Source organism: Ursus arctos, unplaced genomic scaffold (assembly GCF_023065955.2).
Source record: "Ursus arctos isolate Adak ecotype North America unplaced genomic scaffold, UrsArc2.0 scaffold_9, whole genome shotgun sequence".
Classification (NCBI taxonomy): Eukaryota; Metazoa; Chordata; class Mammalia; order Carnivora; family Ursidae; genus Ursus; species Ursus arctos.
The window spans coordinates 34,665,167-34,681,540 of NW_026623111.1; positions in this window are offsets into that span (position 1 = coordinate 34,665,167).

Below are 16,374 nucleotides of genomic sequence, written 5' to 3' on the forward strand. Positions count from 1 at the left end.
AAGAAAAAAAATCAACATGTCAACTAGTCTTTATAAAATATGATTATACATGGACAAGGAGACAGAACTCTGCTTTTATATTGTTTCCTCTTAAGTTATAATAATGATGTAATTTCAGAAACAATTTCCAATAAAATTACTTAGTGTTATTTTATAAATTTATGATGAGGCATAATTTACATTGAATTAAATTATTAAGTCAATAATATTACTTGATATGCTATAAATACAAGTTCAGAGCATATTGATTCCCAAAAAAATGCATACCTGATGTTGAGCTAAAAAGTAAAAATGGTGATACAAAATTAATTATACAAAAATCTCTTATGTTTCTATACATTAATAATAAAGTAGCAGAAGGGGAAATTAAGAAAACAGTCCCATTTACATTTGCACCAAAAAGAATAAAATACCTAGAAATAAACTTAACCAAGGAGGTAGAAGATCTGTGCTCCAAAAACTATAAAACACTGATGGGAGAAATTGAAGATGACACAAATGGAAAGATATACCACGCTCATGGATTGGAAGAACGAACATTATTAAAAATGTCTATTAAAAAAGTAAAAATGGAATAGAGGTGAAATTTATTATTGCTGTTGTTGTTTTCTACCTCTTAGTAACAGCTGTTCATTTTGAAACACATTGTGCACTAGCCCATGTCTGTAAGTGAACATTCTGTGATGAGGACATGTTTGACATTTCTACCCTAGTTTCTAAATTATAACTAATATGTGAAAATTAGATCTTCCTTAGAAAAGAGTTATATATTTTATTGTCACATTTACATGATGTTGCTCAGAGTTTCACTTCTTCAGAAGTAAATGTGATCATTTTCTGCTTGCTTATTTTGCCATTTTAATAAGAAAAAGATTGCTGTACTGAAGATTGTTAAGAATCATGCAACAAAACTCACTCCATCCTGTGAACTTGAAAGAATTATTTTCACACACAATCTTTTTTTTCTTTCACTTAAAGTGATACTTTTCTTAAAAAAAATTAGAGTACTGTTGACAATGTTACGTTCATTTTAGGTGTACAATATAGTAATTGGAGAAGTCTATACCTTCTGCTCACATGCAATCTTTATACAGTGGGTTTCAAATGATGGTAAAAATTACTGATGTGCCTTGATAACTCCATAGGTTATCTATAGATACGCTGAATCAATAGATATGCTAATCCTTTTTAATGTTTGAAAACATTTTTGTAACAATTCTGGATACATGGTATTATAATGTCCATTAGCAGCTAGAATAGTGAATTAAGTGTGGGATTATTAAATGGTACGTCAAATTATTAAAAAAGGAATTATTACAAAAAATAAGTATTGTTTTTAAAATGCTGCAAATAAAAACTCTGAAACATAGAGTAAATTTAAAACAATATGCTCCATTGCATCTCCTAGTTGATTTTTGGACCATGCAAAACCTTTCTTAGTGCATATATAAATGAGCTAAGTGTAGGAAATAAACTTTCTACTCAGAGCCAACGTGGTCAAGAACAACCATGTGGAGAATGCAATGAAATAGAAACCAATTTAATTTCTTCAGCTGAGTTGCAGATAAAATGTTTTCCAAGTTATGTCTCAAAACAGAAACCCAACAGCCTCTCCTGTAGTTGACTATGTTTAGTGCATATTATCAGTAGCTTTTCTCACTTCATATCTAGCATGGCAAACTGGATTTACAATCTCTCAAGCAGGTTGTACTTCTTTTGTTTATCTGGTGTACTTATCATAAAATAATGCATTGAATAGGTGTTCTATACATACCTATTGATTTTGTGTGGAGTAAAAAAATGTGTTTCTACATTATCTGAATTGAATATTGTCTTATGATAAAAAATAAAACAAGTATACCACATTTGAAAACTAAATGGTAATATATGTAAACACTGAGGTGTTTTTTCACGATTCGAATATATTCTCTATGACCTATTTCATTCTCTAAGTCTATGATTTGGCTAAGAAATAACTACCCAGTGTTGTCTATATTTTATTCCTATAGCACTATTTGATTCAAAAGTCTATTTTCTTGAATTAGGTATTCAATGCATACACCAACTCCTGCAAACGACGAGTAGTTTTTTTTTTTTGTTTTTTGGGGGTTTTTTTGGCAAGCTTGCCTGGGTAGTTTTAAAAATGAATCCAGCCATTGACTGGTGTGTTTTAATTGCTATAATTTGAATAATTAATTCTATGTTTAGAAAATGAGTTCAAGGTGGTGTGTGATTAACCATGTTTAATGAAGTCATTACCTGATTAAAACGCATTTCATGCCCATGACTGATTATATCCAAATGCTAATCAATTTGATTTAAATTGTCTCTATATATTTGAATTTGTTACAGTTTTGTGTTATACTTACTGTGATGAAAACTACATTGGTATTCTATTATGGGTTATTGTTTATACTTTTGGACTTACTATTTCAAGAAGTCTCATATAGGATATAGTGTATCAATTCCACTAGAAAAAACATCTGCAGAAAATGTTCTTGGCTTAGGAAGTGATTTCATTTTGGAAAGTAGAGCTTTTAATAAAAGGGACTAGTTTGATTAAGAAGAGAGCTCTTCAGGGATAAATTAGGTGGCTGAATGTCTGAGGGGCTTTCTTATATATTAACTCAAGCTCTGAGTCTTCACAAATAGAAATGTCAAACTTGCCACGTGGCCTTGAGAAAGTGAATGATTTTAAAGAAAAGACATTTGAAGTATTTTTAATAATAGAACTCAAGAGTGTGAAGAGAGATTTTTTAGAGGACAGGCACCAGCTGTTTTTCTTCTACACTGAGCACAGAACAAGAGAAAATATAATTAAACTAAGAAATGAGGTATTTTGGGTCTTAGGATTGATTTGAAAGTATAAACTAAATCTGTTACATGTTGAAATGCATTGCTGAGGTTAGACTATGATACGCTTTTGTAGAATTTTAAAAGATACATAATTTCTCATGTGATTTAGTTATATTACATGACCTCCTGCCTGAAGTAGTCAATAGCTTTTCAAAGTTGCTTCTTTCAGCAAACACTCTTTTAATGCCATGGGACAAAATTTTCATATTTTCAGTACAAATCAGGTTTCAAAGAACATGCCATTGTTTACAGTGTAAACTCAGCTGTGTTAACTATGATCTTTGACATTTACACTAAATAAATGCACACCTACTTACATACATACACATACATACGTACATGCATGAACGAGTGTTCTTCCACTATACTTAAAAAGATGTTTCCTCCTGCAAATTTTCAAATCTGAAGATGATAGGTTTTTCAATAGTTATTAATAAATTATTGTTATTGGCTGATGGACAAAAAACATAAATATGTTTTCCAGAGAAACACGCTTTAGATTTGTTGCATAATGCATGTGATGATTTTGAAAATGTATATGCAGGTCAGGGGTTCTAGGCCTTGGCACTACTGACATTTTGGGCTGGACAATTCTCTGTTGTGAGGAGCTTTCCTGTGCATGCTATGATATTTAGCAATATCCCTGACCTCTATCCAGTTTATACCCGTAGCATCCCAACCCCCAAGTAATGACAATGAAAAATGACCCCAGACCCTGTCAAATGTTCTCTGGAGGGTGAGAAATGTGACAGTGATGGTGACAAAAGTGCCCTCAGTTGAAAACCACTGATGTAGATAATCACTAGTCTATATCAGCCCTGGTTTTGTTAATGTTTATAAACATATGATCTGTGGTTATTGTATGATAATTAGCATAAAGGAGTGAAACCAATATAGTCTCTAGCATATAAGTTCACTCAAGAAATACTTTTATAAAAGTGAACAAATGGATAAATGAAAGAACATTAACATGAATATGTGAAATGGAAGAAAAGTAAAAATTACAGTGAGTACTACAATCTGAAAGATGTTTCTTAAAAGATACTGATAAATTTTGTATGTATCGCTGTTCAACTCAAAAATAGATTGTCTTATGTGCAATTTAAACATAAAATCATGTCAACATAACCAGACTAAATTTATTTTTCAAATTTTTCTAAGCTTTATAAACTTTCTAGATATTTAAAAATAGCTAAAAGTAATTTGAATTTTTTTTACCATGCTTTACATTTTCAACTATTAAACACTTTTTAATACGTTTTTACAACAATAACATTGATTTTCTTTTCCACTTTTCCTTGGTTATTCTCTGCCTGGCAGTGGCTACCAGTAACGTGAGGTACAGAAATGCGACTGATAACAGGAAGGAACATGGATTAACGATCATATGTCTGCCAACTCATTTTTTTAAAACCACACTTATTCTCACGGGTTGAACTTCATTATGTTAATAGGATTTCTAGGGGGCTCTGGGTGGCTCAATCTATTAAGCAGCCAACCCCTGATTTCTGCTCAGGTCATGAGCTCCCAGTCCTGGGACTGAGCCCTGTGTCGGGCTCCCTGGGTGTGGAGCCTGCTTGAGGATTCTCTGTCTCTCAAACAAATAATTAAATCTTTTTTTTTTTTTAAGAGGATTTCTTTTCCATGAAAATGTGCACTACCTAGAAAGTGGTCTAAATTTTTTAAAATGAAAGACAGTTAAAAGTCTTCAAAGTCATCTTTAAAGTCATCAATCGTCTTGGCTGTCACCACCTTCACGCTCGAGACCACCATATACCAGCCATCCCCAGTGGACTCTTATTGCTGAGATTAGTCAAGCCATGTAAACCTTACACAATCACCAGTACAAAATCAGGAGCTGAATAAATATTGTTTTAAGATACTACATTTTGGGATGATTTATTAACACTGTGAAAGCTAGCTATATAATGTCTTAAACAGCAAAGCATAGCAAAATTAAATGTATACATTATTCTTTTGATCACGAATTATTATTATAAAGGGCACCTGGGTGACTCAGTTGGTTAAGCATCTGACTCTTGATTTCGGCTCTGATCATGATCTCAGGCTTCTGAGATTGAGCCTTGAGTTGGACTCCATGCTGGGTGTGGAGCCTGCTTAAGATTGTCTTTCTTCCTTTCCTTCTTCTGCCTCAATTCTTTCTCTCTCTCTTTCTCAAATATATATATATAATATATATATTATATATTTACATACACTATACATATATACATATACATATATACATATACAATATACATGTATATATACACACTATATACACACAATCTATATATACTATACATATACAATATATAAATACTATATATATTAAATATATTTATATATTATATATAAATATATACAAATATTCATATATATATATATATATATATATATAAAATTTAGGCTCCACACCTAGCAAAGCCCAACATGGGGCTTGAACTCATGACCTTGAGATCAAAACCTGAGCTGAAATCAAGAGTTGGACACTTAACTGACTGAGCCACCCAGGCACCCAAAGAATTATTATATTTTTACTCAACAAGGACTGATAAAACTAACTGAACCTCCCAAGAATGTGTCACTTATTTATAGCTAAGCAATCTTAATATTACTTTCATAGAATTATAATTCTCAGAAAACCACATAATTCTATGAGACCTAAAAAATAATTGTTTATCCAAGCAGAGCACATTAATTTCTATAGAATTAATAACTACAATATAAGTAGATATATATACACATTACTATGAAATATAATCAATTTTATTGAATATTAACATATTCATCGATAGCAGGGATCTGTGAATATTAAAATCTTTCATTTTTATCCATGTTGTTTTGCAAACCTTAATAATCTTATTTTCTAGATTGAATGACTACTGTATGTACTGTTCTGTAGCTCAAGCATTTTCGGCTCCATTTAAAATAATCAAACCAGTTTTTTGTTTATTTGTTCACAAGTATTTAAAAAGCTAGAAACATTTAACCAAATAGAACAGGCTGAGGATAGTTTGGGAATTCTGTCACTACACATAAGTGAAAGAAATATTATTCTCTATACATGTAAGTCTATTCTTGAGACTGTAGGAATATAAAATCAAAACATTTTAAAAGCCAATAATATTATTTCCTTATAAAATTTGAAATAGACTTATTATTAATAAGTAGACATTACTAATACATTGGCAGAGTGAACATTCTTTATCACTGATTCCCTTATAATGTTTTTAGTCTCAGGCTTTGGTATAAGTATAACAGAAACTAACTTTGTAAAATATTTAAAATGCATGGTATAAAAAACACAAGATTTCGATTCAATCAGCTTTAAAAAATATGTAAATTAAGGTGGTGCAAAGCAATATAGGTTTAAAGTATATGCTTGCTAAATATAATGAAGGAAAAATCTTACTACTGGTGTCCGCAGAGTAGTGATAGAAAGAATAATGTCCCAAGAATTAAGTTGAAAAAAATATATCCTCTTTGGAGTAGAAAATATTCTCTTTTTTTTAAGTTAATAAACCTTATATTTTAGATCAGTTGTAGATCCACAGCAAAACTGAGCAGAAAATAGAGTTTCCATAACCCTATGTTTTAGTGTAGACGTCCCCCATCAGAGTGGTTCATTTGTTACAACTGATGAACTTACTTTGACACATCATTATCCCATAAAATTCATAGCTTACATTAAGGTCATTCTTGGTGTTTTATAGGCATAACTTATTATTTTATCATGCTTCACTTTGTCACATTTCACAGGCATTGCAGTTTTTACAAATTGGAGGTTTGTGACAATCTGTGTCAAATAAGTCTATCTGTACCATCTCTCCAATTGCGCTTGCTCACCTCATGTCTCTGTGTCACATTTTGGTAATTTTCACAATATTTTAAACTTTTTCACTATTATCATATTTGTTATGGTGACTTGCAATCAGTGATGTTACTAGTGTTATTGTTTTGGGGTGCCATGACCTGTGCCCACACAAGACAGCAAAGATAATCAATAAATGTTGGCTGTGCTCTGACTGCTTCACCGCTGGCTGTTTCCCTGTCTTCCCTCCTCCTTGGGCCTCTCTATTCCCTGGGACACAACAAAGTTGGTATCAGTCCAATTAATAACCCAACAATGGCTTCTAAGTTTCAAGTGAAAGGAAGATTCGCATATCTCTTATTTTAAACCAAAAGCTAGAAATGATTTAGTGAGGCAAGTATGTTGAAAGCCAAGACAGGCTGGAAGCTAGACCTCTTGCACCAAACAGTTGGTGAAGTTGTGAATGCAAAGGAAAAGTTCTTAAAGGAAATTAAAAGTGTTATCCCAGTGAACAAATGAATAAGAAAGCAAAGCAGCCTTATTGCTGATATGGAGAAGATTTTGGTGGTCTGGACAAAAAAATCAAACCAACCACAATATTACCTTAAACAAAAGCCTAATCCAGAGTAAGATCCTAACTCTCTTCAATTCTGTGAAGGCTGAGAGAGGTGAGGAAGCTGCAGAAGAAAAGTTGGAAGCCAGCAGAGGTTGGTTCATGAGGTTTAAGGAAAGAAGTCATCTCCATAACATCAAAGTACAGGTGAAGCAGCAAGTGCCGATGTAGAAACTGCAGCGAGTTACCAGAAGATCAAGCTAGGATAGTTCATGAAAGTGAACAGATCTGTTGTAAACAACAGATTTCCAGTGTAGGTGACACAGCCTCCTAGTGGAAGAAGATGCCAGCTAGTACTTTCATAGCTAGAACGGAGAAGTCAAAGCCTGGCTTCAAAGTTTCAAAGACCAGGTTGACTCTCTTGTGAGGGGTTAATTCTTCTGATGGATCTGGGCAAAGTGAATTGAAAAATTTCTGGAAACAATTTATTATCTTTAGATGCCATTCGTGATTCATTGTTAAGTGTCAAAATACCAACATAGAGTGTGCAAAAAGTGGATTCCAAGACTCATGGATGATTTGGAGGGTCTCAAGACCAGCAGAGGAAGTACTTCCAGCTGTGGCGGGAACAACAAGAGAACTAGAATTAGAAGTGGACCCTGAAGATGGGACTGAATTGCTGCAATCTCATCATAAAACTTGAACAGATAAGGAGTTGCTTCTTACGAGCAAGCAAGAAGAAAGTGGTTTCTTGAGATGAAATCTACTCCTGGTAAAGATTATTGAAATGGTAACAAAAAATTTACAAGACTACATAAACATAGCTAATAAAGCAGTGGCAAGATTTTGAGAAGATTGACTCCCATTCTGAAAGTCTTACTGTGGGTAAAATGCTATCAAAGAGCATCACAGGCTACAGAGAAATTGTTCATGAAAAGAAGAGTCAGTCAATGCGGCAAACTTCACTGATGTCTTAAGAAATTGCCATAGCCACCCCAACTGCCAGCAACCACCAATCTGATCAGTCAGCAGCCCCCAACTTCGAGACAAGATTTTGTACCAGCAGCAGATTATGACTCACTGAGAGCTCAGATGATGGTTAGCACTTTTTAGCAATAAAATATTTTTATTAAGGTATGTATATTTTTTAGTCATAATTTTATTGCACACTTAATAGACTACAGTATGGTGTAAACATAACTTTTATATCCGCTGGGAAACCAAAAAAATCATTTCACTCACTTTATTGCAATATTCACTTTATTGTGATGGTCTGGAGCCAAACCTACAATATCTTTGAGGTATGCCTATAATATAGAGTTCTAAACATGGCAACTAGTCATCACAGTCCATTAAGATGAAATTACAAGAGCAATATGTGAAATGTGTATCTCAAGAACGTTAGTGAATTTATCTAAAGTTGCAGGAGTATATTTGGCATATTTTCTAAAATGTATTTAATTATATTTGTGTATGGATACAATTTAAACATTTACTTCACTCAATCTGTCTTAATCCCTAGTGAATTACAAAATAACAGGAAATGCTAAAAGACGTTTTACCTTTCTCCAAGAACTTGATTATTGAAAGATACTTCATTGAGTAGATTTGGTTATGGTACATAATGTTCTAGAATGTGTGCATATGTTTTAAATTTAGATACATGTTCAGGTGACAGACACCAATACATACAACTTTAAAAGGCATTATAAAAATAGAAATATTTAATTTACAAACTTTTGATCTAACAATCATGATATCATAGACTCAGATTGGAAGGGACTTTGAAATCTATATCAGTACCTAAGTCATTTATTCATCGGAAAGCTCAAAACTCAGATTTTAACTCATGCTTTGACAAGTATTTGATGACAACAGTATAGTAGCTAATTCGCTTGTTTTGTTTTTCAGGCTAATCATTTTTAGTTAGCTCAACTCTTATACAGTATTTTATGACGAATTAGTAGTATAAATATAATTGGTATAGGATAACATATTCACAGGTTTAGGGGATTCAGATACAGACATCTTCGCAAGGGTGGGGGACACCATTTGGCCTACCACAAGTGCCTAGTATGGACCTGCATAGTCAGGAGTCTGGAGACATGGTAGTAAACAAACATTTGAATATATGTTCATAGGTCTTACATTTTGGAGGATTAAAAATCATCAGTTACAGCATAATGACTGAGTTTAGAACTCTGAAATATTATGTGTGGTATAAGAAGCCTTTAAGATGCTCCCCAAAAGATCCCCATCTCCTAATATTCATGCTCTTGTGTAATCCCCTTCAACTGAGTATGCACTAGACCCACAGACTCATTTCCTAAAAACAGAATATATCAACAGTAAGAGAACATCATTTTCTAGATTATACTACAAAATGCCCATGGCTTCTATTTAGCTTCCCATTTTTACTCACTCACTAGCTTGTTCTAAAGGAAGCCAGCTGACATGTTGTGAGCTTCCCCACAGAGAGGACTAACTGTCCTTCCCAATGTGTATGGGTCTTATATAATTCACTAAAGGCTGGAAGAGAATAAAAAAAGGCTGAGGTAGGGACAATTTGCTTTCTTTCTCTGCCTGTCTTTGAGCTGGGACATTGGTCTTCTTCTGCCTCCAGAGTTGGACTTAGACTGGAACTTATACCACCAGCTCTCCTGGATCCCAGGCCTTCGGACTTGGACTGGACCTGATCTTGGGATTTCTCACTCTCCACAATCACTGGAGTCAATTCCTTATAATCTCTTTATATACATCCTATTGATTCTGTTTCTTTGGAGAACACTAACACAGTGCATGTTGTCCCATCGGTTAAAAATTATGAGGGAAGAAATGAGTTCAAGAGCAGGGGGAAATGAAAAGTCCAGCTTTGGGGCACCTGGGTGGCTCAGTCAATTAAGCGAATGAGCCTTTGTCTCAGGTCATAATCCCAAGGTCCTGAGAGCCCCACATTGGTCTCCTACTCAGTGGGGAGCTGTTTCTCCCACACTCTCTGCCCCTCCCCCCAGCTCATGCTCTCTCTCTCTCTCTCTCTCTCTCTCTCTGCTATCTCTCCCTCTGTAATAAATAAATAAAATCTTTTTTTTTTTAAAAAGAAAAGTCCAGCTTTGACCATAATATATTTGATTTGGAACATCCAATTGCAGATGTCAAGAACGAATTTTGTTAACAGAGATTGAGTTCTTTTATTCATTAATTATTTAGCACATTGTGTCTTGTGCCAAGATGCCACAGTTCATAGAGGTCTGGGAAGTGTGGATTAAAAAGACAACAGCACACGGATGGTGTATCAGTTAGTTATGCTATTCCTGTAAGCAACAAAATGTCTGACAAATAGTGACTTAAATAGTAGGAGTTATTTTTCTCATGTAGCAAGAACTCTGAAGGTAAAGGCTTGCTATGATCAAGGTAAAAGTAAAAACATTGGCTCAGGAACTCAACAATGTTAGGAATCTATGTGTTCATGTGTAGGTATGTGTGCGTGTTTAATCTTCCTCTCACTGTTGCAAGTTCACTCCAGCAGCTCCAAGCACCATGTCATGTTCAAACAGGGAAAAACGGAGCAGCATGGAGTAGAGTCCTTTTTAGCACATGCATCCCTCTTTTGAGAGTTTCAAAGTCATTCCCAAAAGCCCTTCAGAAAATTTTCTTTTTCCTCTAACTGCTGAAAAAAAAAAATCAAGCGTAATTTCACTCTGAGAATGAGCGCTGGGTTTATTTTTCTATAGAAAAATATCTCTTGATTTGATACATGAAAAGAAAAATAAAATTCTACTTGTTAAAGAAAGAGAGAGAGAAAGAGAGAGAATGATTTTAGAGTGGGCATCTAATAGAACTCCAAATTTACATAGGAACTGATTCAAGGCCAGGTGATGAATTAGTTTGATTTTAATTAAAATATGGCAAACTTTTCCACATTACAGCAAACTTTTCCACAATGACTTTTCCTCATCGGTCTATGAGTGAGCATGTGACCCAATTCTGGCCAATTAAACATGAAAAATATTTCTGAAAGCTTCTGTCAATGTTATCCTTCCTGTTACCTGAAGACACCAGGAAATCATTTTTTTTTTTTTCCCAGCCTTTCCTCTTGCTTTTGGCTCAGGATGCTATTGTATAAAAATAGAATGATTCAAGGTGTGGCAGCCATTTTGTAACTATGAGATAAAGACCAAAAACCAATGCCACTTACAACAAACAACCCAAAGAGTAGTGTGTTCTGTGTTCTGGAAACTTGAGAGGATGTTTCATGAAAAGAAGTCATTGAGAACTATATAGAATGCTCCTGAAAGTCTGAACACTTTGAAAATGGCAATTTAAAAATAACTTTGGCAATATGGAGGTCTTTGGAAACTTTGAAAGGACTTCTCTTTGAGTTACTGGGAGAAAGAAGCTATATTAGAACACATAAGTTCAAGGAAGTGTGACTATAATGTTTAGAAAAATATCTGTCAGTGTTTGGCCATGAAGTAAAATTGACAAAAGGCAGTAAATGAAGCATGCTTTGTTGTTGCGGTTGCTATCTAGTGGAATGTACTAAAGGAAATTTGCATGGTGATGAGGTTATAAGCAATGGAGAAAGAGATATTTATGATGCTGAAGAAAACACAAGAGTACTCTTGAGAGGAGATTATCTCTGGAGCACAAGAGAAAAGATTAGCTTCTGACTGAGGAAGGGTTGTTTTCTTTTTGTAACAAGAACATGTGATGATAAGGTAAAGACATTTCTTCGTTGGTTTGTGAGAGGCTGAGACACCTTTGCTGGCCCATTTTTCTCAGAGAAGGATCCCTTTACTCAGTCTACCAATGCAAATGTTAATCTCATTCAGAAACACCCTCACAAACATACCCAGAAATAAGGTTTAGCCAAATATCTCATTACCTCATGGCCCAGTCAAGATGACACATGAAATTAATGATCAAATCATTGTTGAAGAGGGAAGGAAGCTTGTGGAGAATGTATGAGGTAACAGACTTTGCTTAAGTTCAGCTTAAATGTCAGAACATTTTCTTTTTAATAAAATTTATGTCAGGGATCCCTAATCTTTTACTATACAATCAATGCTTTGACATTAAAGGCAACATCTTTAATATATTCTCATTAAATATTATCTCAATTTTACACAAGAATACCTTTCTTCAAATTATTCTAATCATGGTTTTTAATTGCTGATGCTATTTCTCCTTTCTAGCTTGTTGGATCTGCAATTCTGGTAAATATGTATTTTCTGTGGACTTGTCATTCAAAATTAGTCAGCACTGGGCCCAGGGCAGAGGTCAGTGGCACTTTATGAAACATTAGGATCATTGGTGGTAGTAATACTGGCAGATATTCCTAAAATATTTTAAAAAATAATTCTCACTGTAGACCTCAAAAGTGAATCACATTCATAATCTCAGAAAAATCTAAATCTTAATAAATTTTTACCAAATCTGATTTTAAAGATGGAATTCCCTAAAATTTTATTTAAATATCATTCAGATGTAGAAAATATTTATAGGGAACATGAATCTGGTTTTTGTTTTGCAAATGGTTAATTTGCCAGCATTCAATGCTTTTTATTTATTTTATTCCATTTTCCTATACTATGTACATTTCACAGCAATGAATTATTCCTTAGTCTATTTTCAAGGAAAAATACACATATTTCAAAATCAATTCGTATTTCCTGCTGCCTCTCTAGAGGTGTCATGGAAACCAAGAATGTGGACTCTGGAGTGAATCTACCTAGGTTATAATTCTGGCTCTGACATTTATTAACTGTGTGATCTTTAAAAAACTTATTGTGTCCTCTCTATAGGAAAGAATAATGTTTTAGTTGGTTTAGGCTACAAAGTAAAATAGATGAGGTAGTTTACAAACAACAGAATTTATTTCTCACAGTCTGGAGGCTGGAAGTCCAAGATCAGGGTATCATGTGTTTGGGTTCTGGTGAAGGTCCTCCTCCTCAAGGGTGTAGACTGTGGACCTCTTGTTGTATCCTCAGATGGTGAAAAGAGAGTAGCTCTCTGGCCCCTTCCAGTAAGGCCACTAATCTTATTTCCAAGGGTTCCGATCTCATGATCTAATTGCTTCCCCATGGCCCTACAACATATGAATTTTGAAGGAACATAAACATTCATCCTACAGCAAACAGAGAAACATTTCTCCATATTTACATAATCTAAACACCTGCCACATAGTGTTGTTAATAATGTAAAAAATTATATAAGAATTACTCTTTGTAAAACATTATTCCAAGCACTTTAAATGCATTATTTCATGTTTTCATCATAGCAACCTATGGAATAAGTATGTTAATATTCCCATTTAATGGATGAGAAAAATCTAAGTAACTTGCCCCTGGTCACACAATTTATAAGTGGTATAACTGGTATTCGACTTGAAGCAAAATTAAGCATAAAATTTAAATAATTTAATTATACTTAGAAATCTAGTAGGCAACCAATCAATTGATCTGTAATCTTTGTGAACTGAAGCAGGTTTTGAAAAATCATTAATAAAAACAACAATCAAACAAAAAGCATGTACACTGCAAGGGTCACTGTATATTCACATCAGATTATATTCACAATATGATATTACAATATTAATAAACAAATATAAATATATTAAATTGCCAGCTTGTGGGTTTGAAGCTCATTTTGATCCTTGTATATTTTTATTAATATATAAAAAGGTTATTGAACAGTCTGAACCCAGTATATCCGTGACATAGTTCTGTGTGCCTTCAATGACCTCTTTCTGACTTTGCTTCCACATCATTTAATCACATTTTAAGCAAACCCCATAGCTTTCTGGTCATTTTTAGTTATTCAAAACAATCCAATCCAGTTTAAAATAGCAGTAATCACAGATATGGTGAGCAAGCTATCCCAATGCTATAGCCTCTCTCCATACTACGATGTCTCTGTAATATGTGCTCAAATCGACCAGAAAAGGAAATCAGGGAACAGATTTCCAAACAGAGAATGAAATTCTTTCATTCATTTATTCATCCATTTAGCAAATATTGAGTAACTACCATTTGTGCGTACTAGGGAATTGAGCAGTCAACAAAACCAATAGAACTCCTGCCTTAATGGACCTTACATTCTAATGGGGGGAAGAGTGTCCATTGGAGATAGGTGCTTTGAAGAGAAACTGCAGCTAGGTAAGAGGAAAGAAGTTGATGGAAAGTTATTTTTTAAAGCTTGCCAGGAAAAGTCTCCATGAACAGATGACAACTGAGTGGAAGTCAGTGTAGTTAAGTTAGCTCCTCCCTTCCTTCTCCTCCATGACTCACCACTGCACCTTCTAGGGCACCAAACATGCTTTAATGACTGTTCCAGGCAGAGAGACAGTGGTGGGAAGGGCACTGTCATAAAAACATGTTTGGTGCCCTAGAAGGTACAGTGGTGAGTCACGGAGGAGAAGGAAGGGAGGAGTTGATGTCCAAGAGATAACCAAGATCAGTTCCTCCTGGACCTTTCCAGGTTATGCTGAGAGCTTTTTATTGTTTTTTTTTTTTTTCATGTTATGAGAATCTATTAGAGGGTTTTAAGAAAGAGGGAATGTGATATAGCATAGGTTTTAAAAAGAATTACCGGCTGAAAGGTGAATCGTCAACTAGGTTCAAGATTGAAAGGATGAGGTAAGTAAGGAAGCTATTGCAATCTAGGCAAAAGTCAATGGTGGCTTGGCCTTTACTCATAGTATTGAAGCTGGTGTAAAGCTGTTGGATACAAGATTTCCTGATGGATTTATATACATGTGGGGAAAACAGGGGGGTTAAGAATTATTACAAGATCTGTTTGATTGTTTTGGGGCTTAAGCAACAAGGTCAATGGCAGTGCTATTTTCTGAGATAAACAGAAGATAGAGAGAATACCAATAGTTTTGCTTATGGCATATGAATTTGAGATGCCTTTTAGTTAACCTGGTGCAGTTATAAAGATTCCTACTGTCCCGATGAATATAAATTGCATTTAAAAAAAAAGACACTATTTTTAAAATACAGCAGGAGAGCTGTCTTATGGGTAAAACTTGTTTGATTATTTTTTTAACAAGCATAAAGTAATTTAGTAGAAAGGATGTTGGCAATAATTTATTAAGAGCAGATTTGCAATTATGCTAGTGTATTAAATGCAGTCACCCTTATAGTCATGTGCAATTGACCGATGTAATGTGCTGCTTGCTAGGTCATTCAATTTAAGAGGGTTAGAACAGCTAATCTTTTTAGCAATCAAAAGGATCCAACAAATAAACAGTTAGAAAGGGGGTGAATTTTAACTACTGAAAGCAAGTGAGGATATTATTTTCTCAACCTGGAAACAAGTCTACCTTCTTCCTATATATATAATATAAAGTGTGGAATTTTGATTTGGTGTGTTAAAAATAACTTTCTCCCTCTCTCTCTTTCTCTCTCTCCTATCCATCATCTATCATCTATCTATCTATCTATCTATCTATCTATCTATCTATCTATCATCTATCATCTATCTGTCATCATCATCTATCACCATCTATCTATACCTATCATCATCTATTGTCACTCCATTTCCTCCTGTTCGAAAAAGTGGTCCCTTTTCTCACGTTCAAAGCAAATCCCTCAATTTGTGCTTTTGAAAAAAGCTTTCCTGCTTTGATTCCTTTACTCATAAAATAGGTCCCCATTCATCAGTCTTTATGTTCTTGTATCTTTAACTCTTCTCTCTCTGTCCATTGTCACCGCTTTTACACATGCAACAGTGTTTGTCTTTGCAAATGTAAAAATAAAACTCCTTTGTCTCTGCAATACTTCTTTCATTCTTCGACTGCTTCATTCTTGCTAAAAAGAGAATGCTTGCTGCCTTTATTTCAAAATGGGAGCCCTCACATTTCAGTCACTTCTTTCCCTCCTGCTATCAGGCTTCTGCCTCTATTGTTTTGCTAAAATTCCTCTTTAAAAGGTTACTTGTGGGCCTGCTAAATTAAACAGATTATTTTTATCTTTCATATTACTTGGATTTGTTTAGCATTTAACATTTTTTTGGTCATCATTTTTGGCTTTTCTCCTTTCTTGGCTTCTAGGATCCCAATTTCTAGTTTAGAATCCTAGTTTGGGGGTGTCTGGGTGGCTCAGTTGTTAAGCGTCTGCCTTCGGCTCAGGTCATGATCCCAGGGTCC